The sequence below is a fragment of the Rutidosis leptorrhynchoides genome, chromosome 3 (assembly GCF_046630445.1).
Source record: "Rutidosis leptorrhynchoides isolate AG116_Rl617_1_P2 chromosome 3, CSIRO_AGI_Rlap_v1, whole genome shotgun sequence".
NCBI classification, from domain to species: domain Eukaryota; kingdom Viridiplantae; phylum Streptophyta; class Magnoliopsida; order Asterales; family Asteraceae; genus Rutidosis; species Rutidosis leptorrhynchoides.
The window spans coordinates 619,901,774-619,920,362 of NC_092335.1; the positions used below are offsets into that span (position 1 = coordinate 619,901,774).

An 18,589-nucleotide genomic window follows, 5' to 3' on the forward strand; every position below is an offset into this window, starting at 1 on the left:
TTTCTGGGGTGAAGCCGTGAGTACTGCATGCTACGTGATGAACAGAGTTCTGGTGGTGAAGAGACATGGTAAAACATGTTATGAACTATTACACAAGAGAAAGCCGAACATTAAACATTTTGAACCCTTTGGTGCACCTTGTACTATTCTGGTACGAGACGTTGGAGGAAAATTTAATTCAAAGGTGATCTCTGGTATTTTCTTGGGATATGGGAATCCGAACAAACGGGTGTATAATACTGAGTCTAAGTGTGTAAAAGAACGCTATGAGGTTGATATTCAACGCAATGCTCCACCTCGTGTTAGTAAAGGGTTCGCATGACAGTTTTAATATGATAAGTTATGTGATTCCTTCAATCTTCCGCCAGATGCTACAGATGAAGAAGTTCTGACTCAGATATTGTTTGATTCTCAAAACTCTTCTGATAATGTAATCACTGCTCCAGTAAAGGTTCATGAAAGGACCCGTCCTAATCCACCTGGACGAAGTCATCAACATTTGGTCCCATTGCGATGATCGGCTCCAAGTAATGTCCTTATATTGAGCAAATGCACAGCGGAAGACTTAATTCGTACCTGAGAATAAACATGCTTTAAAGTGTCAACCAAAAGGTTGGTGAGTTCATAGGTTTATCATAACAATCATTTCAATATGTTAATAGACCACAAGATTTCATAATCGTAAACATAATACACTCGCAAGTGTATGTAAAGCATTCAAAGTGGTTGAGCACTTGGTAACCATACTTAACATTTAATCAACGTCGCATATTCCCTTTATTATGAAATATCACTACACCGTACCAAGTGTAGTCACCAAAACGAAGTACTGTGCAACCGTTGAATACTGGTCATCCAGTCCGGTTGGGGTTGTCAGGCCCGATAGATCTATCAACAGGATTCGCGTTTACAATACCCATGTAAATAATAGTTACCAAGCTACAGGGAAATATGCCAGTGGTACAACTCAACGTAGAATATATTTTTAAGTACTTGTGTCTATTTTGTAAACATTTATAAAAGCAGCGCATGTATTCTCAGCCCAAAAATATATATTGCAAAAGCAATTAAAAAGGGAGCAAATGAAACTCACTTTTGCCTTGAAGGTATTTAATTCGACTTGGTCTCCGATAGATATCACGAACCTAACCATATATATAATATATCAACATATTTTCTTTTTAAGTAATCGTTACATATATATATACTTTTAATACTTTTAATATTTTCTTAGTCCGTAGTTAGCAGTCCGATGTTAGTGGTCCACAATTAGTTGCTTAAATAAAATAAATAAAGACCCCATCGTATTCGTATTGATCAGAATTAATCTCGACCCATGGTACCATGTTGTCAAATGACGTGTTGCGTACATAAAGTACCGTGTTGTCAAATGATGTGTTGCGTACAATCATGAGGTCTTATGATTAATCTTCTCGGGTTGTTTACAGGTGGTCCTGAAATATATAAAATCAAATCATAAGTAATTATATATAAAATATCATATTAATTAGAAAAGATATGATTAATTTACTTTTTCTCCAAATATTTTCGTAGTTAAACTAGCTTCGGATACCCAATATTGTTTTAGTCGTAGTTTCTTCATTACAACTCCGTTTTTGTTGGTTCAACTTGCCACTTCCTTGGATTGAGTCAAATTTTAAGAATATAAACTGAAAATACCTTAGTTTGTATTCGAAATCATAGGTTATAGGTCAAACTTTGGTGAAACTTATGAAAGTGATCATTTTCCATCATAAAAACAACATTTAATGATCATTTTTCTAAAAATACTTACACTTTGAGTTAAACCATGAAATTTTTATGTGTTAACATATTCATAATAAATATTATTTTTCCAGAACATGAACTTCCAATTCAAAGTTCAAGATGGTTTTTAATTACCCAACCCAAAACAGCCCCCGGTTGCACTCCGACGACGTAGATTCGGTTTTTAAGATGTTCTTTGTAAAACTAAGTTATATATTATTAGGTTAGCATATCATTAAGATATATTACAGGTCTTGAAGTGTTTTAAAAGTCAAGTTAGAAGGATCTATTTAGTTTGCGAACAAGTTTGAAATCATTCAAACTATGTTCTTGTTGTTAAAATTTTATACCACAAAATAAGATAGCTATATGAATATGAATTGAATAAGATTATGAACAAGGTTACTACCTCAAGTTACTTGGACAAAGTTACTGCAAAAGATAAGAAATAATCTTGGAATCAAAGAGTTGTGGAGTTAGATCGAAAGGTTGGAAGTAAACTTCTTCAAATGGGTGGTTATTTTGATATGTTCTTGAAAGAGTTTTCTTATGGTGTTTAAGGCTTGTAATTGAAGCTAAATGATGGGGAAAATGCTTGGAGATGATCAAGTATGAAGTTAGGAGTATTTTGAGAGAGAAATGAGGGTGTAGGTATGAGAAAAATGGAGTGAAGAAATGCTGTTCATTTATAAAAACGTTTTTAGTTTATAAAGAAAGAAAAGGATTCCTAATTTTGTTTTCTTACTAATAATTCATACTACTTGACAAATTATAGTTATCTCATATCTAGGGCAGTAATAATGTTGATTAGGATGTTGATTTGATGTGTATATACCAATAGTAAATACATATAGAAGCTGGGTATGATACGGGTACATATACCCTAGATATACGTATAGAAATCTTGAGGAAACGGAATGAGAATTCAACTATAGCTATCTTTTGTGAATATACTTATATTGTTTTATGTATTTAAGTCCTTAAAAAGTGATTAAATACATTATATATACGATACATGTACAAGCATTATAGATTATAAGTATATATATCAAAGAATGTTACGTATAGTTATCGTTTTGAAAACTTAAGTTAGTAGTTCCAAAATATACTTATAACTCATTGTCATTAGTACACAATGAGATGTTAAACCATCCTTAGATCATGTTAAATATATATAAATACATATATATACATAAACGTATAATTATCGTATATTATATAGTTCGTGATATCATCGGTCATATTGGACGGTCAAACGTTGTGTAAAACTCTTTTCAAAAACACAAGTCTCAACAATTTGGATTGCTTATCATGTTGGTATGGTTTAATTTATGTAAATATTAAACTCATAAGTATAATTTGGTCGGAAAATTCCGGGTCATTACAGTACCTACCCGTTAAAGAAATTTCGTCCCCGAAATTTGATAGACGTTGTTATGGATAACAATAAGAAGGTTTTCATGACAAATATAAGGTGATAATGGAGTTTTATCATCATTGAGTAATGTAGATAAAACGATTCGATTATGCGAAGAATATAAATGAGACTATCGTAAATGAGTGAGATGAGTAAAATATATTCGTCTTAACCGATGACGTAGTTATGATTGATTTTCGGGATTTAATGGATTTAAAGAGAATCTTACGTAATAAGATTTGGTTCTTTGGTGATTAAGGAAATCAGAATCTTCTTTGATTATATGCAATACTCTGTTTCGATTGCTCTGTCGGATATTTCACTATAAATTCACCCCTTCGTTTCCTTATTTTCCACTACTCACACCTTTTATTCTTTCTCCCTTGATTCTTACTTTAAAGCATTCATCAATATGCTCCATCCAGTCCTGATTCTTGATATACTCCTAACTTTTATATCTGTCATTCTTCTTTTTCATCTACCACCAGAAGAATCTATTTACTTCTACTATACTCTTGTGTTTATAGTGTTTCTAATTCTCCCGTGTCTCTATATTGCTATCTGCATCGATATACACAGTTTGTAATTTCGGGGTTATTATCGAAGTTTATATTCTTCATTATTTTTCGGAGCTTCATGCTTTCGTTTTCTCTTCCCAACTTCGAGTCAAGCGAGTAATGGTCCAGAATTCGTAGATATGAAATTCAGAATGAACATAGATAATGCTCTAAGAAGAAAATGGTAATAGAACGATTTTGATTTGTTAAATTACCAGAATACCCTGAAGAAGACCGAGTCATCCAGAAAAATATTCTCTTGATATGTTTAGAGATTAGATAGAATGTAAGAGTTGTATAAATGGCACATGATGACGGTACTGTGAATCTTCATGCTTCATTAGAAACTCAGCATGACTTATTGTAATATAATGACGTTGATCAAGTGTCATTATATTATACTAATCCATGCTTCAGTTCCCAACACTACTTCAATACATTCATATTTTAAACTCGAAGGTTTCAGAATTTAGAAACTAACACAGTTTCTTTTATGTTGCAGATATTACGGAGAGATAAATGATCTCTGATAAGAATAGTTGTGAAAATATCGCCAGAAATATGGAGGATATTTATAATAGAACATACGAGAATATCTTAGAATTTCTAATATCAATGGATGATGAAGAAGATTTGTCTGTGAAGGTTTAGAATGAGAAATAAGATGTTTGCTAACGATTTCAGCAGGCACATAATCATTTGGATTCTTTGAAGGTAAACTTATTCTTTGTGATTTGCCCACGGCTTTCTTCATAGTTTCACATAATCCGCTTTTCGGTACTAAATTTTCTATCGAGCGTTCCTAACACTCATTTCTTTATCATCAAACTTTTGGCCATTAAGATCATCTACAACATGCTGCTTCGTCAGCATTTTCAAAGTTAACTGATCTGGGTCATCGGTTATCAAACCGAGGTAGTTTCAGGAGAATTGTGTTTTTAGAATGATTAATCGCTGATGGTAATATTGTGGAATATAAAATGTTCCCCAGTAACAATAAAGAGTACGCATATATATCGCGGTTATAATAAAGTTGTTTCGGATGAAAAGTCGGAGTTGACTTGCTGGAGCTGTGACAAAATTAGCTACTTTGGAAAGGGATTGCAAAACGATCTTCGGTAATAACAATGTCAAAGGAACTAGAACAGATACGTGTCAAACGTTTACTCAGTTTCTGAGGGTTTTTCAGGTGCATAACTATATGCATCAATCTTTTCTTCCGTAGATGAAGTGCGGTTGGTTTATCCTCTCGATTGAGGTGTTTTTAAGAATCATGATAGATTTGAACGCTGATTGTAATCGTCGAGATACAATGAGGTTTAAGATGAAATCAAGTGGCAATCTAGAAGAAATGTTTAGTTTCATATGTTATAATCAATATTTTAATTCATTTTAATTGTCCAATGTCATTAGTCCACAGTCGATAGTCCACAGTAACAGTCCAATAATACATATATAGTTTAATATATAATATACGAATTAATTAATACGTGTCGTGACCCGTATACCTCTCAGACTCGATCACAACTCAAACTATATATATTATTGTAGAATCAACCTCAACCCTGTATAGAGAACTCGATCATTACTGCATATAGAGTGTCTATGGTAATTCCAAATAATATATATAGATGCGTCGATATGATATGTCAAAACATTGTATACGTGTCCCGATATTTAAAGTGCGTAAAATAATTACAGAAATTAAATGACGATAAATAAAAGTGCGATAATTAAATTGCGATAAATAAACTGTGATAAATAAAATGTAATCAGTTAGCTAGGAACAGTTAGCTGGAACAGTTACCGTGGATTCTTAACAAAATTTTTCATAGTTAATTTGTTTGTTTCTAACAGATTTTATTTTGTCATATGTTTTCTTCATATGCCACTTGTTGGATTCTGGGAAGTCAAAATCCAAATATGAAATTGAATGAAAATGGTTATTCTGCGGTGAACGGATACGTATATCGGTGGTTGTAACTAGGAAAGTAAATGACTGTTGAATCAGCTTCGACGAATGTACAATGTAACTTATTAAGATGAAATCTAATTATTCCTCGGGTATTACCTACCCGTTAAAAAAAAAATTCACCATTAATATTTTGTACAAAAGAACTTTTAATTACAATCTTTATGAAAACATATATACATATATATTTTCTTCAGATGAAATCATGAATTTAATGAGTTAATATGATATTAATCTCATTTGCTTTTCGGTTTGAGCTAGAATAAGAAATCTCTACAACTTTTTGAAACCACATATTCTTCGCAGAATATCAATGAAGTTATGGATCAATACTTCATCGTTCATTATTGTTGGTACTCCTTGGTATCTATGGTGCGTATGATGTTGATGTTTGTGGGACAGATTATGATGTCAAGACGTGTGATGCGGATGTTGTTTGTTAGTGGTGATGATGGTATTGTTGATGTTATTGATGGTGGTGCTGATTATGCTACTGGTGCTGCTGCTGGTGTTTGCAACCTTCGCACCATGTTCTCCAAAGCCGTCACGCGAGCACGAAGTTCGTTAACTTCTGCTAGTACACCGGGATGATTGGCGGTTGGAGCGAGCGAATGAACAAGATTTGTAATATGGGATAGTATATAATCGTGACGAGATACTCTTGAAATGAGAGAGAAAATGGTGTTTCGAATAGGTTCGCCGGTAAGTGCTTCAGGTTCATCGCCAAGAGGGCAATTTGGTGGATGGAATGGATCACCTTCTTCTTGTCTCCAGTGATTTAGTATATTACGAACCCATCCCCAATTCATCCAGAATAGATGATGGGAAATTGGTTGATCCATTCCGGTGACGCTGCTTTCGGAGCCCGAATGGAAATCCATATCGGCATAACTGTCGAAATCTGAAGAATTCGAACTAGATGCGGAATCCATCTTGTATAATGGGGAAAATGAATTTTTGGTATGGAATAGATTATAGGAGTTAGATTTGGTACTCTTCAATACATAATTTACATATGTATATATAATACCAAAATCCCGTAAATTACGAAGAATCTTTGAAAAGATATCAGTCAAAGTTCGCAATAACATATATGCTAAGATAAGAATTCGTCTATACACTATCAATGCAGTAAATGCAGTAAAACGTGTCTAGACTTATGAATGATAAGCAGGTAATTTCCTAAGGATGATAAGCAGATGATTTCCGACTAGAAATGATAAGCAAAACTTTTGACATGTAGACACGGTCGAAGTCCAGACTCATTAATGCATCCTAACAACTACTAGTTAGACACACTAATGCAAGACCTGGTTCGCTACGACCACCGCTCTGATACCAACTGAAAGGACCCGTCCTAATCCACCTGGAAGAAGTCATCAACATTTGGTCCCATTGCGATGATCGACTCCAAGTAATGTCCTTATATTGAGCAAATGTACAGCGGAAGACTTAATTCATACCTGAGAATAAACATGCTTTAAAGTGTCAACCAAAAGGTTGGTGAGTTCATAGGTTTATCATAACAATCATTTCAATATGTTAATAGACCACAAGATTTCATAATCATAAACATAATACACTCGCAAGTGTATGTAAAGCATTCTAAGTGGTTGAGCACTTGGTAACAATACTTAACATTTAATCAACGTCGCATATTCCCTTTATTATGAAATCTCACTACACCGTACCAAGTGTAGTCACCAAAACGAAGTACTTTGCAACCGTTGAATACTGGTCGTCCAGTCCGGTTGGGGTTGTCAGGCCCGATAGATCTATCAACAGGATTCGCGTTTACAATACCCATGTAAATAATAGTTACCAAGCTACAGGGAAATATGCCAGTGGTACAACTCAACGTAGAATATATTTTTAAGTACTTGGGTCTATTTTGTAAACATTTATAAAAGCAGCGCATGTATTCTCAGCCCAAAAATATATATTGCAAAAGCAATTAAAAAGGGAGCAAATGAAACTCACTTTTGCCTTGAAGGTATTTAATTCGACTTGGTCTCCGATAGATATCACGAACCTAACCATATATATAATATATCAACATATTTTCTTTTTAAGTAATCGTTACATATATATATATACTTTTAATACTTTTAATATTTTCTTAGTCCGTAGTTAGCAGTCCGATGTTAGTGGTCCACAATTAGTTACTTAAATAAAATAAATAAAGACCCCATCGTATTCGTATTGATCAGAATTAATCTCGACCCATGGTACCATGTTGTCAAATGACGTGTTGCGTACATAAAGTACCGTGTTGTCAAATGACGTGTTGCGTACAATCATGAGGTCTTATGATTAATCTTCTCGTGTTGTTTATGGGTGGTCCAGAAATATATAAAATCAAATCATAAGTAATTATATATAAAATATCATATTAATTAGAAAAGATATGATTAATTTACTTTTTCTCCAAATATTTTCGTAGTTAAACTAGCTTCGGATACCCAATCTTGTTTTAGTCGTAGTTTCTTCATTACAACTCCGTTTTTGTTGGTTCAACTTGCCACTTCCTTGGATCGAGTCAAATTTTAAGAATATAAACTGAAAATACCTTAGTTTGTATTCAAAATCATAGGTTATAGGTCAAACTTTGGTGAAACTTATGAAAGTGATCATTTTCTATCATAAAAACAACATTTAATGATCATTTTTCTAAAAATACTTACACTTTGAGTTAAACCATGAAATTTTTATGTGTTAACATATTCATAAGAAATATCATTTTTCCAGAACATGAACTTCCAATTCAAAGTTTAAGATGGTTTTTAATTATCCAACCCAAAACAGCCCCCGGTTGCACTCCGACGACGTAGATTCAGTTTTTAAGATGTTCTTTGTAAAACCAAGTTATATCTTGTTAGGTTAGCATATCATTATGATATATTACAGGTCTTGAAGTGTTTTAAAAGTCAAGTTAGAAGGATCTATTTAGTTTGCGAACAAGTTTGAAATCGTTCAAACTATGTTCTTGTTGTTAAAATTTTATACCACAAAATAAGATAGTTATATGAATATGAATTGAATAAGATTATGAACAAGGTTACTACCTCAAGTTACTTGGACAAAGTTACTGTAAAAGATAATAAATAATCTTGGAATCAAAGAGTTGTGGAGTTAGATCGAAAGGTTGGAAGTAAACTTCTTCAAATGGGTGGTTATTTTGATATGTTCTTGAAAGAGTTTTCTTATGGTGTTTAAGGCTTGTAATTGAAGCTAAATGATGGGGAAAATGCTTGGAGATGATCAAGTATGAAGTTAGGAGTATTTTGAGAGAGAAATGAGGGTGTAGGTATGAGAAAATGGAGTGAAGAAATGGTGTTCATTTATAAAAACGTTTTTAGTTTATAAAAAAAGAAAAGGATTCCTAATTTTGTTTTCTTACTAATAATTCATACTACTTGACAAATTATAGTTACCTCATATCTAGGGCAGTAATAATGTTGATTAGGATGTTGATTTGATGTGTATATACCAATAGTAAATACATATAGAAGCTGGGTATGATACGGGTACATATACCCTAGATATACGTATAGAAATCTTGAGGAAACGGAACGAGAGTTCAAATATAGCTATCTTTTGTGAATATACTTATATTATTTTATGTATTTAAGTCCTTAAAAAGTGATTAAATACATTATATATACGATACATGTATAAGCATTATAGATTATAAGTATATATATCAAAGAATGTTACGTATAGTTATCGTTTTGAAAACTTAAGTTAGTAGTTTCAAAATATACTTATAACTCATTGTCATTAGTACACAATGAGATGTTAAACCATCCTTAGATCATGTTAAATATATATAAATACATATATATACACAAACGTATAATTATCGTATATTATATAGTTCGTGATATCATCGGTCATATTGGACGGTCAAACGTTGTGTAAAACTCTTTTCAAAAACACAAGTCTCAACAATTTGGGTTGCTTATCATGTTGGTATGGTTTAATTTATGTAAATATTAATCTCATAAGTATAATTTGGTCGGAAAATTCCGGGTCATTACAGTTCAGAATCCGGTTTCTAGCGTGCAACCAAGTTCGCAGAGTGTTAGAGGTAATTTTGATTCAAATGAGGACAGGGTAGTATATACAGATGAAGATAGTGAGCTTGAAGATGACGAGGAAGTTAGTCGAACGCAACTGACTGAGGAACATCTTAATCCTCTGTATAATCAACCACCAACTGTGACAGTGACTGAACCGCCAACTGAAGCAGGAGGTGTACGAAGATCCAATCGTGTGATTCTGCCACCTAAATGACTTGATGATTATTATGTGGATTCAAGAGGCATTCCTCACATTAGTATTCCTCAAGGGAAGTCTAATGAAGCCTCTACATCTGAAGTTCCGACTACATCAGAGGTTCCCGTGACTAGTGTAAGTTCAACAGCAGCAGAAGATGTTCAGATAGAGAGTGCGAATGTGGTAATAGCTTTTTATTCAACGTTGAATAAGACAGGAAGAATATTTGTGCATGCTCACTCATGTTATGTGTGTCAAATTGAACCTAAGGATGCTTATGAGGCATTGAAGTTTGACGAGTGGGTTAGTGCAATGCAAGAGGAGCTATTACAATTCAAACATTTAAAGGTTTGGAAGCTAGTCAATCCACCGCATGGTTGTGTGCCCTATGGTCTTCGATGGGTTTTGAAGAATAAGAAGGATGAACAGGGTATTGTTATCAGAAACAAAGCTAGACTGGTGGTGAAGGGATATCAACAGATCCCTGAAATTGACTATGATGAGGTTTTTGCTCCGGTTGCATGACTTGAAGTAATTAGGATTTTCTTGGCTTTTGCATCCTTCATGGGTTTTAAAGTTTTTCAGATGGATGTTAAAAGTGCATTTTTGTACGACGAGATCAATGAAAGAGTGTTTGTTGAACAACCACCTGGTTTCGAAGACCCGCATTTCCCTGAAAAGGTTTTTTGACTTGAAAAGGCACTTTATGGTCTTCACCAAGCTCCTAGAGCATGGTATGCAACGTTGTCTAACTACATGATTGAAAACGGTTTTAGGAGAGGTGTCATTGATCAAACGCTTTTCATCAAGAAGAAGGGACAGCATCTTATGTTAGTGCAGGTTTATGTGGATGATATTATCTTCGGGTCAACAGATCAGGGAATGGTTGACGAGTTTGAGAAAGTCATGCAGCAGAAGTTCAAGAGGAGTTCAATGGGAACGATAAAGTTTTTCTTAGGTCTACAGGTAGTTCATACAGATAAAGGCATCTTCTTGCATCAAACCAAGTATGTAGCTGATATTCTGAAAAGGTTTCAAATGGAAATGGAAAGACCCGCTAAGACTCCATTGTCTGTAAATCATGGGATATCTCCTGATTGTGAGGGTACTTCAGTGGACCAAACATTATACAGGGCAATCATAGGTTCTCTAATGTATCTTACAGCTTCTCGACCAGATATCATGTTTGCGGTTTGTCTGTGTGCTCGTTATCAGGCAAATCCTAATATTCATCATATGTTGGTGGTTAAGAAGATTCTGAGGTATTTGAAAGATGCACTGAGCCTAGGGTTATGGTATCCGTGTGAGGATGGTTTTGATCTCACAGCGTATAGTGATTCGGACTATGGAGGTTGTAAGAAAGATTTTAAGTCAACATCAGGGGGTTGTCAGTTTCTGGGAAGCAAACTTGTTACCTGGCAGTGTAAGAAGCAGACAGCTGTGTCTCAGTCCACTTGTGAAGCAGAATACATTGTCGTGGCCAGCTGTACATCTCAGGTCATCTGGATTCAACAGCAACTACGTGACTACGGTTTGCAAATTTCTAACACTCCTATTTATGTTGATAATACTGCTGCCATAGCTGTCACTAAAAATCCCGTAATCATTCTAGAACGAAACATATAGGGATTAAGTACCATTTCATTAGAGATTGCTATGAGAAAAAGCTGATAGATGTAGTGCAGATAGACACTACAGCCCAAAGGGCTGATCTCTTCATAAAAGCTTTTGATAAACTACGCTTTGATTTTCTGTTAAAGAAAATAGGTATTAAATTGCTTACTGACGTGGTTCCTGAAGCTGAGGTTCCTGACACAGAGGAATCTAACCAAGAGACTGAGTTGTGAAGGTCTTGCAACTGCTTGTATCATTTGTGTAGGTTTGCATGATAGTTTGTAGATCATCTGCATGTTTACTTTCCATTTGCATGATAGATTAGTTTTTGATGATTTTTCTGCATGTTTGCTTATATTTTTAGATAGTTTTATGCTTTTGTACAGAGAAAACCAAAAAGCCATAAAAATCAGAAAAACCATAAAAGCAAATAAAAATTGAAAAATGGAAAATCCATAAAAATTGAAAAACCTGAAAATGAGTTGCTTATTCTATGTTGTGGGGAAGTAATTGCAATACTGAACTGACATGTAAGTTGTGAAAAACAAGTAATACAGGATGATTGATAATGTGTTAGTGGACTTTATTGGCCTAACTCTAGATAGAGATGATCACATTAACCAAGCGTAAATATCATGATGAGGAAATTATGGAAAGATTTACAGCGGTTGAGGGTAGTCACCTACTTATCACAGAATATGTACTGAGAAATGGTTGTTCAGAAACTCAACAGACGGTTGAGGTCCCCCTACTAAAATTTATACTCGGTAGCAAAAGAATAATTTTGTGAGTCCCCAAGGTGAGCATACTTTGTTTAGGATGCATACTTGTTTCTATTTACCTTTATTACTTGGATCGCAATTCAACAACATACATATCGGGTACCCAAAGGGAGGTGCTTTCTTTAAAAGGGTTGAGAAGTGCAGTCTTGTATCACAGACACAGAATGATTTATATTTTACAACGTCATCGGTTTCTAGATTTCAACATCAGAAGATTGGTTTTCTGTGCAGTTTCTACTAAAGTCAAAGACAGTAGTGCATCATCATCATGTATAGTTGTATTTACTTATTTATTTTGTTTATTTTATGGAGAAAAGGCAACATCAAAAAAAAATGTTTGTTATATTGATGTTTCTTTATTCCACGTTGTAAATAAAATGATGCATCACATTACTGTAAGAGAATCATGGATCAAGAATTGAACACAGCTTCAGAGATAATATTTGATAATGCTAAAAACGAACATATATTTCATAGCATTATTCCTCAAGAAAGACAAGCTTTTAGTTGCAATTATTCTATTTAAAAGTGATATTCGATTAAATAATAAAAGGTGAAGACAAAAGACAGATTCGACGAATTGAAGACGCAAAGGTTCAAAAAGCTCAAAAGCACAAAATACAATCAAAGTGGTTCCAATTATTGATAAGAAACGTCTCGAAATTACAAGAGTACAAGATTCAAAACGCAAAGTACAAGATATTAAATTGTACGCAAGGACGTTCGAAAATCCGGAACCGGGACATGAGTAAACTCTCAACGCTCGACGCAACGGACTAAAAATTACGAGTCAACTATGCACATAAATATAATATAATATTTAAATAATTCTTAAAATTATTTATATATTATATTTATATTAAAAATCCGTCGGCAAACAAAGAGCCAAAGCTGGGTGAGCTGTAATTTCAAACTCCGCGAGTTGCGGAGTTTGAAGGCAAAAAATTACGCGACTCGCGGAGTTCACCTGGACTCAAATTCCTATAAAAGCCAACGCAGTTCGACGAGTTTTAATATCATATAATCTATCTCTCTCTCAATATATACGTAATGTATATATATATATATATATATATATATATATATATATTTTAATTTTAATTTTAATTTTAATTCTTATAATAAGGGTATGTTAGCGAATGTTGTAAGGGTGTAAGTCAAAATTCTGTCCGTGTAACGCTACGCTATTTTTAATCATTGTAAGTTATGTTCAACCTTTTTACATTAATGTCTCGTAGCTAAGTTATTATTATGCTTATTTAATCTGAAGTAATCATGATGTTGGGCTAAAAATATTAAAATTGGGTAATTGGGCTTTGTACCACAATTGGGGTTTGGACAAAAGAACGACACTTGTGGAAATTAGACTATGGGCTATTAATGGGCTTTATATTTGTTTAACTAAATGATAGTTTGTTAATTTTAATATAAAGATTTACAATTGGACGTCCCTATAAATAACCATATACACTCAATCGGACACGATGGGCAGGGTATTTATATGTACGAATAATCGTTCATTTAACCGGACACGGGAATGGATTAATAGCCACTAGAATTATTAAAACAGGGGTGAAATTATGTACAAGGACACTTGGCATAATTGTTAACAAAGTATTAAAATCTTGGGTTACACTCAGTCGACATCCTGGTGTAATTATTAAACAAAGTATTAAAATCTTGTTACAGTTTAAGTCCCCAATTAGTTGGAATATTTGACTTCGGGTATAAGGATAATTTGACGAGGACACTCGCACTTTATATTTATGACTGATGGACTGTTATGGACAAAAACCAGACGGACATATTAAATAATTCAGGACAAAGGACAATTAACCCATGGGCATAAAACTAAAATCAACACGTCAAACATCATGATTACGGAAGTTTAAATAAGCATAATTCTTTTATTTCATATTTAATTTCCTTTATTTTATATTTAATTGCACTTCTAATTATCGCATTTTTATTTATTGTTATTGTATTTAATTGCACTTTTAATTATCGTACTTTTTAATTATCGCAAGTTTATTTTATCGCACTTTTATTATTCGCAATTTCATTATCGTTATTTACTTTACGCTTTAAATTAAGTCTTTTATTTATTCAATATTTTACATTTGGTTTTAACTGCGACTAAAGTTTTAAAATCGACAAACCGGTCATTAAACGGTAAAAACCCCCCTTTATAATAATAATATTACTTATATATATATTTGTATTTTTATAAATTAAACTAATATAGCGTTAAGCTTTGATTAAAAGATATTCCCTGTGGAACGAACCGGACTTACTAAAAACTACACTACTGTACGATTAGGTACACTGCCTATAAGTGTTGTAGCAAGGTTTAAGTATATCCATTCTCTAAATAAATAAATATCTTGTGTAAAATTGTATCGTATTTAATAGTATTTCCTTATAAAATTTAATAGTATTTTATACCCCTTAGCTTTGACATCAAGTATTTTTGGCGCCGCTGCCGGGGAACTTAAACGCCGAAAGCGCAACGCTAAATATTAAAAAAAAAACAATTATTTTTAGTTTACTTTTATAAAAAGACGCTTTTGTAAAAATACGTTTTAAATATTCGAAACCAAAAAAAGAAAAAGAAAAATATAATATTTTTAAGAGTTTGTTAAATATTTAAGTTTTATAAAGTTTCTTTATTTTTATTTTATAAAAATATAAGTTTTATTTAAATATTTTGTTTTTATTTAAAACATAAAATCAAAAACCGAAAAAAATTTATATATAAATCTAGTTTTAAGATTTTTATTTATAAAATTGTAACATATTTTTATTTCTATTCTAGTTTTTAAAATATAAGTTTTATTTAAATTATATAAATATTTTAATTAAATAAAAATATATATATAAATAAAATTACGTTGAACCTGTCAAACGAAGCAACCTGATCTGAAATTTAAAACCCCGCGACTCGCGGAGTTTTCCAGCCTCGGGCACCGCAAGTCGCGGAGAAGCCCTGACACGGGTACACAGGAACCCTAACAGCATTAATTACGGGATAATTATTATTATTATTAATTCTAAACCCTAATTAGGGTATTTTTATTATAATATTTAGTTTTAATTAGTTTATTTTGTTTTATTTAATTTTATTTAGTTTAATTAAATTATAAAATTAATAATTTTATAAAATAAATAATATTTTTATAAAAATTGTACTTTTTACAACTTTTAGTATATTTTTATATTTTGTCCCTTTTTAATTGTTTTAGCGTAATATTTGTGTTTTTCGCTAGTTTTTAGTTTTAAACTTAATTTTTGCCATAGTTATTTTTATTTATAGATTTTTAGGCTTTGTCGTAAAATTCCTTAAGTGCTTTTTCTTTAGACTAAGATCTAGGTGCATTAGAATTTTGCGATGCCTTTTTAAATTTTAGTGCTTTTTTTTAAGTTATTGCCATTTGGGATATAGTTTTATTTGTAAGCTTTAATATTTTTAGACACCTTTTACCTATGTATCAATTATCATTCCAATTAGTAATCTCAATTTGCGATTATAATTTTAAGTTAGTGATAGTAATAAGGTTGGGTTAGTCGAGTGTTTTTAAGTTCTATAAGTCATTTCTTTTTATTTCTTATTTTCCGACGCCTTTTATTTTTCAACCCTTTTCTTTTTCTTTTTCGACGCACTCTTTTTCTTTCTTATTTCTCGCTATTCTAGTTTTAGGACATAGATTTTTTTTTCTACTTCTTATCTAAATTTCTTAAAATTACGAAAATTTATTTTTAAGTGGTTAAATTGATAGACATCAAAATTTTCTGGTTCGTAATAATAGTTGGATTTGTACGTGGACCGGGTTATTGGAGCCAAACAGTCCTCAATTATATTGAGACCAAACGAATCCTGCCCCTCTACTGCATCTTTTGGCTATTCGAAACGTGGGCAAAATCAGAAAAGTCTATTAATTGGATAACTTATATAATTTTTTTTTCCTTTTTAAAAACTAATAGGATATTCAGTGAATGCACCGAGCAAGACGTTCACCACCTTTTGTACGTTCACCACCTGTAACTAGATCAAGACATTTAGCAAATATTACCGTCGTTGATTTTTCTTTAGAATCGTCATCCAGTCGACCAAGTACTCCAATTCAAATTTTCGATAATCCATTTTTTGAACCCGACCTCACAATTGAGAATCCGGAGAATATTCAGGGACGATTCATAGATCCTGAACCACTAATCTTTCCTCCGGAACCACCTATCATTCAAACGGAGATTGTTGAGGAACCTACCATTAAATCAGAATTCTATAGTGATTCAGATTCAACAAATTCAATCATGGAGAATCTGGAACCTCTAAGTATGGAAGACCGAATGAGAGCTAAACGCACTGGCCAAGGTCACGCAATTACTCAACCAGACATTAATGCGCCAGATTATGAAATCAAAGGACAAATTCTACACATGGTGACTAATCAATGCCAATTTAGTGGTGCGCCGAAGTAAGATCCAAATGAACATCTTCGTACCTTTAATAGGATCTGCACTCTATTTAAAATAAGAGAAGTGGAGGATGAACAGATATATCTCATGTTATTTCCCTGGACTTTAAAGGGAGAAGCCAAAGATTGGTTAGAATCGTTACCTGAAGGGGCGATTGATACATGGGACGTTTTAGTTGAAAATTTTCTTAAACAATTCTTTCCGGCATCTAAAGCCGTAAGACTTCAAGGAGAAATTGTTACATTCACACAGAAGCCAAATGAAACTCTATATGAGGCATGGACAAGATTTGGAAAGTTATTAAGAGGATGTCCGCAACATGGTTTAGACACCTGTCAAATAGTACAAATATTCTACCAAGGATGCGACATCACTACAAGAAAAGACATCGATATAGCAGCTGGTGGTTCCATTATGAAGAAAACAGAAACTGACGCTTATAAAATTATTGATAACACTGCTTCCCACTCACATGAGTGGCACCAAGAAAAAGATATCGTTAGATCATCTAAAGCAGCTAGAGCCAATTCTAGCCATGACTTCGATTCCATTTCCGCAAAGATAGATGCTGTCGAGAGACGAATGGAAAAGATGACTAAGGATATTCACTCAATACGAATTAGTTGTGAGCAGTGTGGAGGACCACATTTGACCAAAGATTTTCTCAGTATTGAATTAACAATGGAACAAAGAGAGAATATTTCATACATAAACCAAAGGCCTGGAAATAATTATCAGAATAATTATCAACCGCCAAGACCGATCTACAATCAAAACCAGAATTATAATCGAAATATTCCATACAACAACCAACAAGGTCCTAGCAATCAACAAGTATCTAACAATACTTACAACCAGCAAAGACCTAATTTTCAAAACAAACCACCACAAACCGATGATAAAAAGCCGAATTTAGAAGATATGATGACGAAGCTAGTTGAAACTCAAACGCAGTTTTTCACATCTCAAAAACAAACTAATGAACAAAATGCTCAAGCATTTAGAAATCAACAAGCTTCTATTCAAAACTTGGAACAAGAAGTAAGTAACCTAGCAAGGTTAATAGGTGAAAGAAAACCGGAAAGTTTACCTAGTGATACAAATGCAAATCCCCGGAATGAAACAGCTAAAGCCATTACCACAAGAAGTGGTACAACACTTAAACCACCTGAAATACCTGTAACTTCTGATGAAGCTATTCCTACTCCACAAGAACCACAACCTGATCAAGATAAGGAAAAAGAACCGGTAGTTGAAAAGGTTAATGAGGATAACACAGTTAAGGCTAAACCTTATGTTAAACCATACCAACCACCACTTCCTTACCCGAGTAAAATGAAGAAAGATAAACTTGAAGCCGAGCAATCCAAATTCTTGGATATGTTTAAACAGATAAATGTAAATCTTCCATTCATTGATGTGATTTCAGGAATGCCTAGATATGCTAAATTCTTGAAAGATCTGATCACGAATAGAAAGAAAATGGAAGAACTCTCGGCTGTTACTATGAACGCTAATTGTTCAGCAGTGCTGTTGAATAAGATACCAGAAAAATTATCTGATCCAGGAAGTTTCACAATTCCATATTTTCTGGGTAGTCTTAGTTCAATAGAAGCATTGGCAGACTTAGGTGCTAGTATAAATTTAATGCCGTATTCACTATACGCTAAACTAGACTTTGGAGAATTGAAACCAACAAGAATAAGCATACAACTAGCCGATCGAT

At 33.1% G+C, this 18,589-nt stretch overlaps 1 non-coding gene across 1 annotated transcript; it reads right to left on the reverse strand.

Moving 5' to 3' along the window:
- Nucleotides 1-17,082: 17,082 nt before the first annotated feature.
- LOC139903586 (small nucleolar RNA R71) lies at nt 17,083-17,189 on the reverse strand. Its single transcript, XR_011778396.1, has one exon. It is a non-coding gene; the product is annotated as a small nucleolar RNA R71 (small nucleolar RNA).
- Between the last annotated feature and the right edge of the window lie 1,400 nt (nt 17,190-18,589).